Here is an 11,233-nt window from a genome sequence, read left to right on the forward strand (position 1 = left end):
CCAGGGGTCAGAACTCTTAGGGAACTGGTAGAGACCACCCTCCCTGGAAAGGAGTAGGGAGTACTCAGAGTAGGCAGAACTAGTTCCCAACTTGGAAATTTGGACCCAGACAAGAAATACTCTTAAGGGGCTTTATTCCCATTACAGGGCAGCCAGAAGAATTTGTACAGTGTACGTGTTGCCAAAGGAAGTTCTTTGAATTTTGTTTTTTAAGTGTTGTTACCTAGTTACTTGAATTGCCATGTTTAAGTTCATCTGAATTTTATAAATTGTTGCAACTATGAAAATTCATATTCACTACAATAATGTTACGTAGACTAGACTGAGTAACTAATGGGTTTAAGCCATGCAATACCAAAGCCAAAGAAACTTAAGGGACAGCTGATTTCAAAACTCCTTAGAACATAAATGACACTGTTATTTTAGAAAATCAGATCAGATCAGATCAGTCACTCAGTCATGTCCGACTCTTTGCGACCCCATGAATCGCAGCAAGCCAGGCCTCCCTGTCCATCACCAACTCCCGGATTTCACTGAGACTCACATCCATTGAGTCAGTCATGCCATCCAGCCATCTCATCCTCTGTCGTCCCCTTCTCCTCCTGCCCCCAATCCCTCCCAGCACCAGAGTCTTTTCCAATGAGTCAACTCTTTGCATGAGGTGGCCAAAGTACTGGAGTTTCAGCTTTAGCATCATTCCTTCCAAATAAGAGAGTATTAAAAGAAGACCTTATAAAACATGGTTATGATTGTAAAAATCAAGAAATTTATGAGACTCCAATCACCAAATATGAAGATTTTCACTAGAATTTAGAAAGGGATCCTAAAGCAAAGCTAAGTGCTGTCCAAGACAGTCTTCCATTAATTGCATGTATGTGGAACTTAGAATCATGGGTGTACCCTATCTGTTGCAGTTACTACTTTTAATATGTAATTTAGTCATTGAATTTCTCTCTGGTTGGGATATACATATGCCAGCCTTCATCTCCAGCCAGAGTAGAAGCTTGGTAATTTACAAAGCCTGGTCTTGCCTTCTACGTAAGCTGCATCGTGCCTTCTCTGAATCACCCTAGAGCCCTTCCCCAGTTGTCCCACAGCCCTCATCACTTTCCAGAACAAAAGGCTGCCCTCAATCCACACCTCCACATGCTGCCCAGTGCAGAGGGCTGTAGGTGCAGGGTCTCTCTTTTCCCTGCCATCTCTTTTCATGCCATGTTTGTTCATATTATACCCATAATTTTATTATCTTTATTATTCCTTTTCCTTTATGTGCACACATACTCTTTTTTAATAGAAATTTATGTGCTAGTTTCAAGTGTACAGCAAAGTGATTTGGTTTTATATATATATATATATATATATATATATATATATATGTTCTTTTTCAGATTATTTTTAGGTTATTATAAGATGTTGACTATAGTTCCCTGTGCTCTACAGTAGATCCTTGTTGTTTATCTTTTTTGTATATATATAGTAGTGTGTATATGTCAACCCCAGACTCCTCATTTATCCCTCCCCCCTTCCCCTTTGGTAGCCATAAGTCTGTTTTCTATGCCTGTGAGTCTATTTCTGTTTAGTAAATAAGCTCATTTATCATTTTTTTAGATTCCACATATGAGTGATATCATATATTTATCTTTTTCTGTCTGACTTACTTCACTTAGTATGATCATCTCTAGGTACATCCATGTTGCAACAAATGGCATTATTTTATTCTTTATGGCTGAGCAATAGTCCACTGTGTGTGTGTGTGTGTATGTGTGTGTACACACACCCCATATCTTTATTCATTCATCTGTCAGATTGCTTTCATGTCTTGGGTATTGTACATAGTGTTGCTATGAACACTGGGGTGCTTTATCTTTTCCAATTACAGTTTTTGTGTTTTCTGGATATATGTCCAGGAGTGGGATTATTGGATCACATGGTAATTTTATTTTTAAATTTTTAAGGAATCTCCATACTGTTCTCCATAGTGCCTGCAGCAGTTCACATTCCCACCAACATGTACATACACACTCTTAACATACTTGCACCTTCTCTTTTTTCCCAACAACACATTAATAGTACAGAAGAATTCTAGAGAAAGAAGTGAAGTTGGTAGATTTTCACTTGGAAGATTAATTGGGAAGAAAAGATCCCAACAGGACTTAGATATGAATCTTGGGATATCCCGGGGTGGGGGGAGTCATTGAGAAAGGACAGTATGGGAAACAGAAACTGGAGTCACCCTAACTTCATATATAATCTAATATTTTTCATGGGTTACACAGGGTCCTAAGATTGAGGCTTCCCTAGTGGCTCAGACGGTAAAGAATCTGCCTGCAATGCAGGAGACCTGGGTTCGATCCCTGGGCCAGGAAGATCCCCTGGAGAAGGGAATGGCTACCAGTATTATTGCGTAGAGAATCCCATGGACAGAGGGGCCTGGCAGGCCATAGTCCATGGAGTCACAGAGTTGGATACAACTGAGCGACTAACACACATACACATACACAGGATCTTCATGGAGGACAACCAGTACCTTCAGGGAGTTGGGATCCTGTGATGGGGGTAGGGCAGTGAACCCAATCATATCAACCAGCACATGTCACACACAGCCAGGTAGCTCTGAGGGTGAGGAGACACCCTCCCCCCACCCCATGGTAAGCCATCGGTTTTCATGAAGCTAGGAATTTTCATTGAGTACATGAGGAAAATGAACAAAGACAAAATTAAATTGATTTTTAAATTAAGGGGCAAACATTGTGCAGTTAAAATGTTCAATTCCATTTTGCAATCAACTAGCACTCGTAAGCATGCGGTTTGATTGTTCCTGGACTAATTTAACTGAAGATGCTCCTTGCCTTCTGGAATGCCTTCTTTGGTTATTCATCCTGTATTTGTGTAGCATCTGAGAGCAGTAAGTTATTTTTTAAAGCACTTTAAAATTAGCAGTCAAGAAAAAGAACAAAGGAAAATAAAGAGCTCAAAAATTAAGAAAAAGCAAAGTACAGTTGTCTCTGGGTATCTGCAGGAGATTGCTTTTAGGAGGGCACCTTGAATAAGAAATCCAAAGATGCTGAAGCCCCTTATATAAAATGGTATATTTGCGTATAACCTACGCACATCCTCCCATATATTTTAAATTAGCAGTCCCCAACCTTTTTGGCACCAGGGACTGGTTCTGTGGAAGACAGCACCTCTGCTAGTGAGGCCCAGTTCTTCACAGGCCACGGACCACTACTGGTCTGTGGCCTGAAGGCTGGGGACCCCTGCTTTAAATCATCAGAGTACGAGTAATATCCAATACCATGTAAATGCTACATAAATAGTTACTGGTATGCAACAAACTCAAGTTTTGCTTTTGACACTTTTTGGAATTTTTTTAATAGTTTCCTCCGAGGTTGGCTGAATCCACAGATGCAAAAACTACAGATAATGGAAGGTTGTCTTTCCCCAAATGCATCTCAGCCATTTGTGTCTCCTACATTTGCTAGAAGCTGGCCACAAATTTGATTCTGACGTTTATCCACCAGTGCAAAGAGAAATCAGACATGGTGTAAGGCTCATAATGTTTTGTAATATTTAAAAACAAACAAGAAAAACAAAACAAAACAGATTCTCAGAGAAAATACACTGATCCAAAATGCTGAATCCAGAGAGGAATATCAGAACTGAACGTCCCCTTAGTATCCTGACACTGAGTCTGGTACTGTGGTACCTGTAGCCCCGCTTTACAGGCTGGTGGGCAGCTGGACAGAGAGCCAGGTTGTAGATGCAGTCCCATGGTGGTTCTGGTCCAGAGCAAAAATACCTTATTCCAGAAGAGTTGGCAGAATTTTGAGGAGAAGGTGGGCGTGTGTCTTGAGGTTAGCCTCTGCAGTAGGGCCTTCTCGGCTGACCATGTGCCTGAAGCCTGGTGCTGCCTGTGGAAGGCATCATGCAAAGAGTGAGCTGGTGAGTTCCGTCCCACTCCCTGCTACCAAATGGATAGCAGGGAGAACCAGGCCCTTTTCTGAGAACCAGGCCCTCCTCTCCTTTCCCTTTTTTTTCTGTCTCTCCTCACTCCTCTCTTTGCTTCCCCTGTACATGGATGCATTTGGGGAAACTGTTCCAATTGCTTCAAAAACTATTCCCCGCTCCTGGTCCTCCCCCATTCACACATAGACTAATCCCAGTCTTCATGGAGCTAAACTGCGGTTCCCTCTCAGAGTGATTCTGTACCGCACTGTCTCCAGAGTGTCAGGTGGCAGCCAGAATCAGAGTTCAGGTTCAGGACCCAGCAGGGGGAGTAGGTGAGGGAAGCAGGCCCAGAGCAAGCCTTTAGGGAACTGAAGAGGGAATTACACCCCATCTCCAGCTGGCAATTGCCACTTCGCTCCAGCAGATTGTAGCCGTGGAGAAATCTGTATTTTTATGTGAAATTCCTCACTTTAAAACTCCTGTGACAGAATCTAGAACCTATTATACACAGTGAAATAAGTCTGAAAGAGAAAAATATCATATATTAACATATATACATATATATATGTGAAATCTAGAAAAATGGTACGAAAGAACCAATTTGCAGGGCAGCAAAGATGATGCAGACATAGAGAACAGACCTATAGATCCAGTGCAGGAAGGAGCGGATGGGACGAATTGAGAGAATAGCTCTGAAACATGTACACTACATACGTAAAATTAGATAGCCAGTGGAAATTTGCTGAATGATACAGGGAGCTCAAATCTGGTGCTCTGTGACAACCTAGAGGGGTGGGATGGGGTGGGAAGAGGAGGGAGGTTCGAGAGGGAGGGGACATATGTTTACCTATGGCTGATTCATGTTGGTGTATGGCAGAGGCCCACACAACATTATAAAGCAGTTATCCTCCAATTAAAAATAAATAAATTTAAATAAAAAATTTTAAAATCCTGTGATAGCCAAACAAGACAGTTCAGCTTGTAGATTCTACTTTGCCACCCCTGTTCCTCAATCTTGTTTTGTTTTTTTTTTCTTTAATTCAATTTTTAAATGAAATCATGGAGTGTCTAGAAATTACCTGCTGCTGCTAAATCCCTCCAAAGAAGAGCAATTTTTGTGGCTGTCACTCAAGAAAAGCCAATGAATGTAAAGAACAGCAATCTCACTCAAGCTAGACTCCATCTTGTGTTGTTAAGGCAAGTGAGGAACTGATGGGAACCGGGAGACAGCTTTACTCAAGACGAGCACAAGTAAGGGATTATATTTTTGTCGAGATGTTTGTCCCTTTTCATTTTAAACTTCAAAGATAATGATTGTTATTTTTAATTGGTTTTATTTTTTCATACCTAAGATTCTGTGCTACCTCTGATTTCTTACCCTGTGTGAGTTAGACTCTGAAAACATTTTTCATCTCCCTGCAATACGAAGGCTTTGCAAGATCAGCTCAGAGACACATCCATACTGCTTTGCTCACTCAGCAGCCGTATCTGCAAATCTCTACCAAGCAAGTAACAGAATTCTGACACAAATGGTAGATGTGTGTGACTACCACTGCCTCTCTGGGTTGTTTACTTCTTCCTGTTCTCAATCAGTACCCACATAATTGTTCAGATGGCCCACATGGTCCCTCTGATTCTCACATTAAGACATTTAGGACACCAGCAGGTTATTGCTCAAACTGACATTTTTCATAATCACCTCATACTAGTCAGAATGACTACTGTCATCAAAAATCCACAGACGACAAATGCTGGAGAGGGTATGGAGAGAAGGGAACCCTCCTACACTGTTGGTAGGAATGTAAATTGGTACAGCCACTGTGGAAAACAGTATGGAAATTCCTTTAAAAACTAAAAATAGAGCTACCATATGACCCTGCAGTCCCACTCCTGGGCATACATCTGGAGAAAAACATCCAAAAGGATGCATGCACCCTAATGTTCATTGCAGCACTGTTTACTGAAGTTAAGACAAATGTCCATTGACAGAGGAATGGCTAAAGGAGATGGGTTGATACATACAGTAGAATATTACTCGGCCATTGAAAAGAATGAAATAAACCGTTAGCAGCAACATGGATGGACCTAGAGAGTGTCATACGGAGTGGAGTCAGACAGAAAAGGAGGAGTGTTGGGCGGCATCCCTTATGTGTGAAACCTAAAAAAGATGATGCAAAACAGAGAGAGACTCACAGACTTAGAAAACAAACTTAGGGTTGCTGGGGGGGAAGATAGGGAGTTTAGAAAGTGTGAATATATACACTGCTATATATTCAGAATAAATAATCAACAAGGACCTGTTGTATAGCACAGGGAACTCTACTCAATGTTCTGTGCCAGCCTGGATAGCAGGGCGGTTAGGGAAAGAAGGGATATATGTATATATATTCACACATGCGGCTGAGTCCCTTCATTATTCACCTGAAACCACCACAACATTGTTAACCGGCTATACCCCAGTACAAAATAAAGAGTTTAAAGTTTATTTTAAAAAGGAAACCTAACGCTTGGTCTTCCTCAGAAAAAGCCAACTCCATCTTGGCTTGTGTATGATTCAGCACTAATTTTGACAATATCGAACTAAAAAGGGGTATAGCCACATTTAGAAAAGATGTTGCATAAAAGTGAATTGGGTAGCAGTAAGTTTCCCACTGCAGAATCCAGGCTGAAATGTGATAGTCAAAATCTAACTCGAGAAGAGTATACAGTGTCGATTAAGACTTTACACACACTCTGAGAGAGATGCTGCTCACTGGAGAGTAAGTAGACTCTCCTACTCTAAGACTGCCTCTCAGAGACAGCAAGAGTGTGGAGACTGGGGAATTCTCAACAGCTGTGAGCTCCAGAAGGATGGGGGTGAGGGAAGACTTAGAAATACAAGGCCAAGTATAAGGAAAGATAAAAGATCTATTTTCTGGCATGGGGATTTAAAGAGGGAACCACTCCCACACTGCAACCCTCTTTAATAAGAGAAAATAACTAAAGCTAAGCAGCATGTCATAGTTGAGATTTCTGGAAACTCAGCCATTCCCAGCATCATGGGATCTGTGAGCCTGGAGTCAATGGCGAGCAAAACAAGTAGCAATTTAAACATAGAATTATTAGTTTATGTAGAACAGGAAGAGAAAGTGAACTGCCCTGTGGCTAAACATACGACCTGCTGGCCAAGGGATTCCTGCCTCCTTCCATGATGTGTTCTCTTCACTCCACCACCCACACCCCACCCTCAAGCAGAAGGAAGCAAGAACCACCACTGCAGGGTTAGTCCTGGAAATGACACTGGGCGCCAGCAGGCTTCTTGCACCAGGTTTCCAAGCATTGGAGTCCCTGGGCAGCCCACCTGCTACTGAAACAAGATGAAAGTGCCTGTGGCAAGTGTTAGTCACTCAGTCGTGTCTGACTTTTGCGACCCTATGGACTGCAGCCTGCCAGGCTCCTCTGCCCATGGAATTCTCCAGGCAAGAATACTGGAGTGGATTGCCATTCCCTTCTCCAGGGGATCTTCATGACCCAGGGATCGAACCTGGGTCTTCTGCATTGCAAGCAGGTGCTTTACCATCTGAGCCACCAGGGAATCCGCTGTGGGAAGGGGAAGGCAAATATTCTCTTGTTTCTTGTCTTCTATCACTCGAGCCAATTAAAAAGTAAAAGGAACTGAGAAAGAAAAGCAAGTAACAACAATCAGTTCTCCCAGTTTGCATAATCAAACAGGATTTCAGCAACAAATGATATTAAAAAAAAATTACTACCATATGCTTCACATATTACTCCAGTAGCTGAATTCTTTCATCAAGAGAGTTTATATTGGCATCCTCTTGATGCTGAAAGAATTTATTTCCTAGGAGAAAATTCTGGAAAAAATCATGTTAAGAATCATGCTGGCATAACTCAGTTTTATCTAAGAGTCTGGCTTTCTGGCCTTAATTTTATCATTCAGTCATGACTGGCAAGTATTCCCAACCACCCCCTAAAACTGCACACAGCAAAGTAACATGCCATTTGAAAATTAAAATAGAAAATTCATTTTATGATTTTGCAATTGCATTTGTGGGATGGGATAGGATGGGATCACATGGGATGGAGGAGGGGTTTGGCAGAACAGATAGCACCTTAATGCAGCATATGTTAGGGTCTAAAGAAATTCTACCCAGACCTTTATGATTTTGAACTCAGATAACCTAGGCTTTCAAAGCTTTCCAGGCTTTCCAAACGGTTTTGCCATTTCCAAGGCAAAACATTCAATATAACAGTAATCCAAGTCTATGCCCTAACCAGTAATGCTGCAGAAGCTGAAGTTGAATGGTTCTGTGAAGACCTACAAGACCTTCTAGAACTAACACCCAAAAAATATGTCCTTTTCATTATAGGGGACTGGAATGCTTAAGTAGGAAGTCAAGAAACACCTCGAGTAACAGGCAAGTTTGGCTGTGGAGTACAGAATGAAGCAGTGCAAAGGCTAATAGAGTTTTGCCAAGAGAATGCACTGGCCGTAGCAAATACCCTCTTCCAACAACACAAGAGAAGACTCTACACATGGACATCGCCAGAAGGTCAATTCTGAAATCAGGTTGATTATATTCTTTACAGCCAATGATGGAGAAGCTCTATACAGTCAGCAAAAATGAGACCAGGAGCTGACTAGCTCAGATCATGAACTCCTTATTGCCAAATTCAGACTGAAATTGAAGAAAGTAGGGAAAATCACTAGACCATTCAGGTATGACCTAAATCAAATTCCTTACGATTATACAGTGAAAGTGAGAAATAGATTCAAGGCATCAGATCTGATGGAGTGCCTGATGAACATTGTACAGGAGGCGGGATCAAGACCATCCCCAAGAAAAAGAAATACAAAAAGGCAAAATGGTTGTCTGGGGAGGCCTTACAAATAGCTGTGAAAAAAAAGAGAAGCGAAAGGCAAAGGAGAAAAGGAATGATATACCCATTTGAATGCAGAGTTCCAAAGAATAGCAAGGAGAGATAAGAAAGCCTTCCTCAGTGATCAGTGCAAAGAAATAGAGGAAAACAATAGAATGGGAAAGACAAGAAATCTCTTCAAGAAAATTAGAGATACCAAGGGAACATTTCATGCAAAGATGGGCACAATAAAGGACAGAAATTGTATGGATCTAACAGAAGCAGAAGATATTAAGAAGAGGTGGCAAGAATACACAGAACTATACAAAAAAGATCTTCACAACCCAGATAATCACTATGGTGTCATCACTCACCTAGAGCCAGACATCCTGGAATGCAAAGTCAAGTGGGCCTTAGGAAGCATCACTATGAACAAAGCTAGTGGAAGTGATGGAATTCCAGTTGAGCTATTTCAAATCCTAAAAGAGGATGCTGTGAAAGTGCTGCACCCAATATGCCAGCAAATTTGGAAAACTCAACAGAGGCCACAGGACTGGAAAAGTTCAGTTTTCTTTCCAATCCCAAAGAAAGGCAATGCCAAAGAATGCTCAAACTGCTGCACAATTGCACTCATCTCACACGCTAGCAAAGTGATGCTCAAAATTCTCCAAGCCAGGCTTCAACAGTATGTGAACCATGAACTTCCAGATGTTCAAGCTGGATTTCGAAAAGGCAGAGGAACCAGAGATCAAATTGCCAACATCCGTTGGATCATCAAAAAAGCAAGAGAGTTCCAGAAAAACATCTATTTCTGCTTTATTGAATGCCAAAGCCTTTGTGTGGATCACAATAAACTGTGGAAAATTCTGAAAGAGCTGGGAATACCAAACCACCTGACCTGCCTCCTGAGAAATCTGTATGCAGGTCAGAAAACAACAGTTAGAACTGGGCTTGGAACAACAGACTGGTTCCAAATCAGGAGAGGAATACGTCAAGGCAGTTTATTGTCACCCTGCTTATTTTTTTTTTTTTTTTTAAATCACATGCTCCCCATCCTGAACCCTCCTCCCTCCCAACCTCCCCATACCATCCCCCTGGGCCTTCCCAGCGCACCAGCCCCAAGCATCCAGCATCGTGCACTGAACCTGGACTGGTATCTCGTTTCATACATGACATTTCACATGTTTCAATGACATTCTCCCAAATCTTCCCACCCTCTCCCACAGAGTCCATAAGACTGTTCTATACATCAGTGTCTCTTTTGCTGTCTCGTACACAGGGTTATCGTTACCATCTTTCTAAATTCCATATACATGCGTTAGTATACTGTATTTATGTTTTTCCTTCTGGCTTACTTCACTCTGTATAATAGTCTCCAGTTTCATCCACCTCATTAGAACTGATTCAAATGTATTCTTTTTAATGGCTGAGTAATACTCCATTGTGTATATGTACCACAGCTTTCTTATCCATTCATCTGCTGATGGACATCTAGGTTGCTTCCATGTCCTGGCTATTATAAACAGTGCTGCGATGAACATTGGGGTACACGTGTCTCTTTCCCTTCTGGTTTCCTCAGTGTGTATGCCCAGCAGTGGGATTGCTGGATCATAAGGCAGTTCTATTTCCAGTTTTTTAAGGAATCTCCACACTGTTCTCCATAGTGGCTGTACTAATTTGCATTCCCACCAACAGTGTAAGAGGGTTCCCTTTTCTCCACACCCTCTCCAGCATTTATTATTTGTAGACTTTTGGATCGCAGCCATTCTGACTGGTGTGAGATGGTACCTCATAGTGGTTTTGATTTGCATTTCTCTGATAAAGAGTGATGTTGAACATCTTTTCAAGTGTTTGTTAGCCATCTGTATGTCTTCTTTGGAGAAATGTCTATTTAGATCTTTGGCCCATTTTTTGATTGGGTCATTTATTTTTCTGGAGTTGAGCTGTAGGAGTTGCTTGTATATTTTTGAGATTAGTTGTTTGTCGGTTGCTTCATTTGCTATTATTTTCTCCCATTCTGAAGGCTGTCTTTTCACCTTGCTAATAGTTTCCTTTGATGTGCAGAAGCTTTTAAGTTTAATTAGGTCCCATTTGTTTATTTTTGCTTTTATTTCCAATATTCTGGGAGGTGGTCACCCTGCTTATTTAACTTCTATGCAGAGTACATCATGAGGAACGCTGGGCTGGATGAAGCACAAGCTGGAATCAAGATTCCCAGGAGAAGTATCAGTAACCTCAGATATGCAAATGACCCTTATGGCAGAAAGTGAAGAACTAAAGAGCCTCTTGATGAAAGTGAAAGAGGAGAGTGAAACAGTTGGCTTAAAACTCAACATTCAGAAAACTAAGATCATGACATCTGGTCCCATCACTTTATGGCAAATAGATGGGGAAACAATGGAAACAGTGACAGACTTTATTTTTGGGG

The 11,233-nt window shown here is 41.5% G+C and overlaps 1 long non-coding RNA gene across 1 annotated transcript; it reads left to right on the forward strand.

Moving 5' to 3' along the window:
- The first annotated feature begins 4,350 nt into the window (after window positions 1-4,350).
- On the forward strand, window positions 4,351-10,399 carry LOC147359085 (uncharacterized). The gene is made up of 2 exons (XR_015140525.1): window positions 4,351-5,199; window positions 8,316-10,399. It is a non-coding gene; the product is annotated as an uncharacterized LOC147359085 (long non-coding RNA).
- The last annotated feature ends 834 nt before the right edge of the window (window positions 10,400-11,233 follow it).

The sequence above is a fragment of the Bos grunniens genome, chromosome 14, assembly GCF_055505025.1.
Source record: "Bos grunniens cultivar Pamir isolate PY7600 chromosome 14, Bosgru_T2T1.0, whole genome shotgun sequence".
Lineage (NCBI taxonomy): Eukaryota > Metazoa > Chordata > Mammalia > Artiodactyla > Bovidae > Bos > Bos grunniens.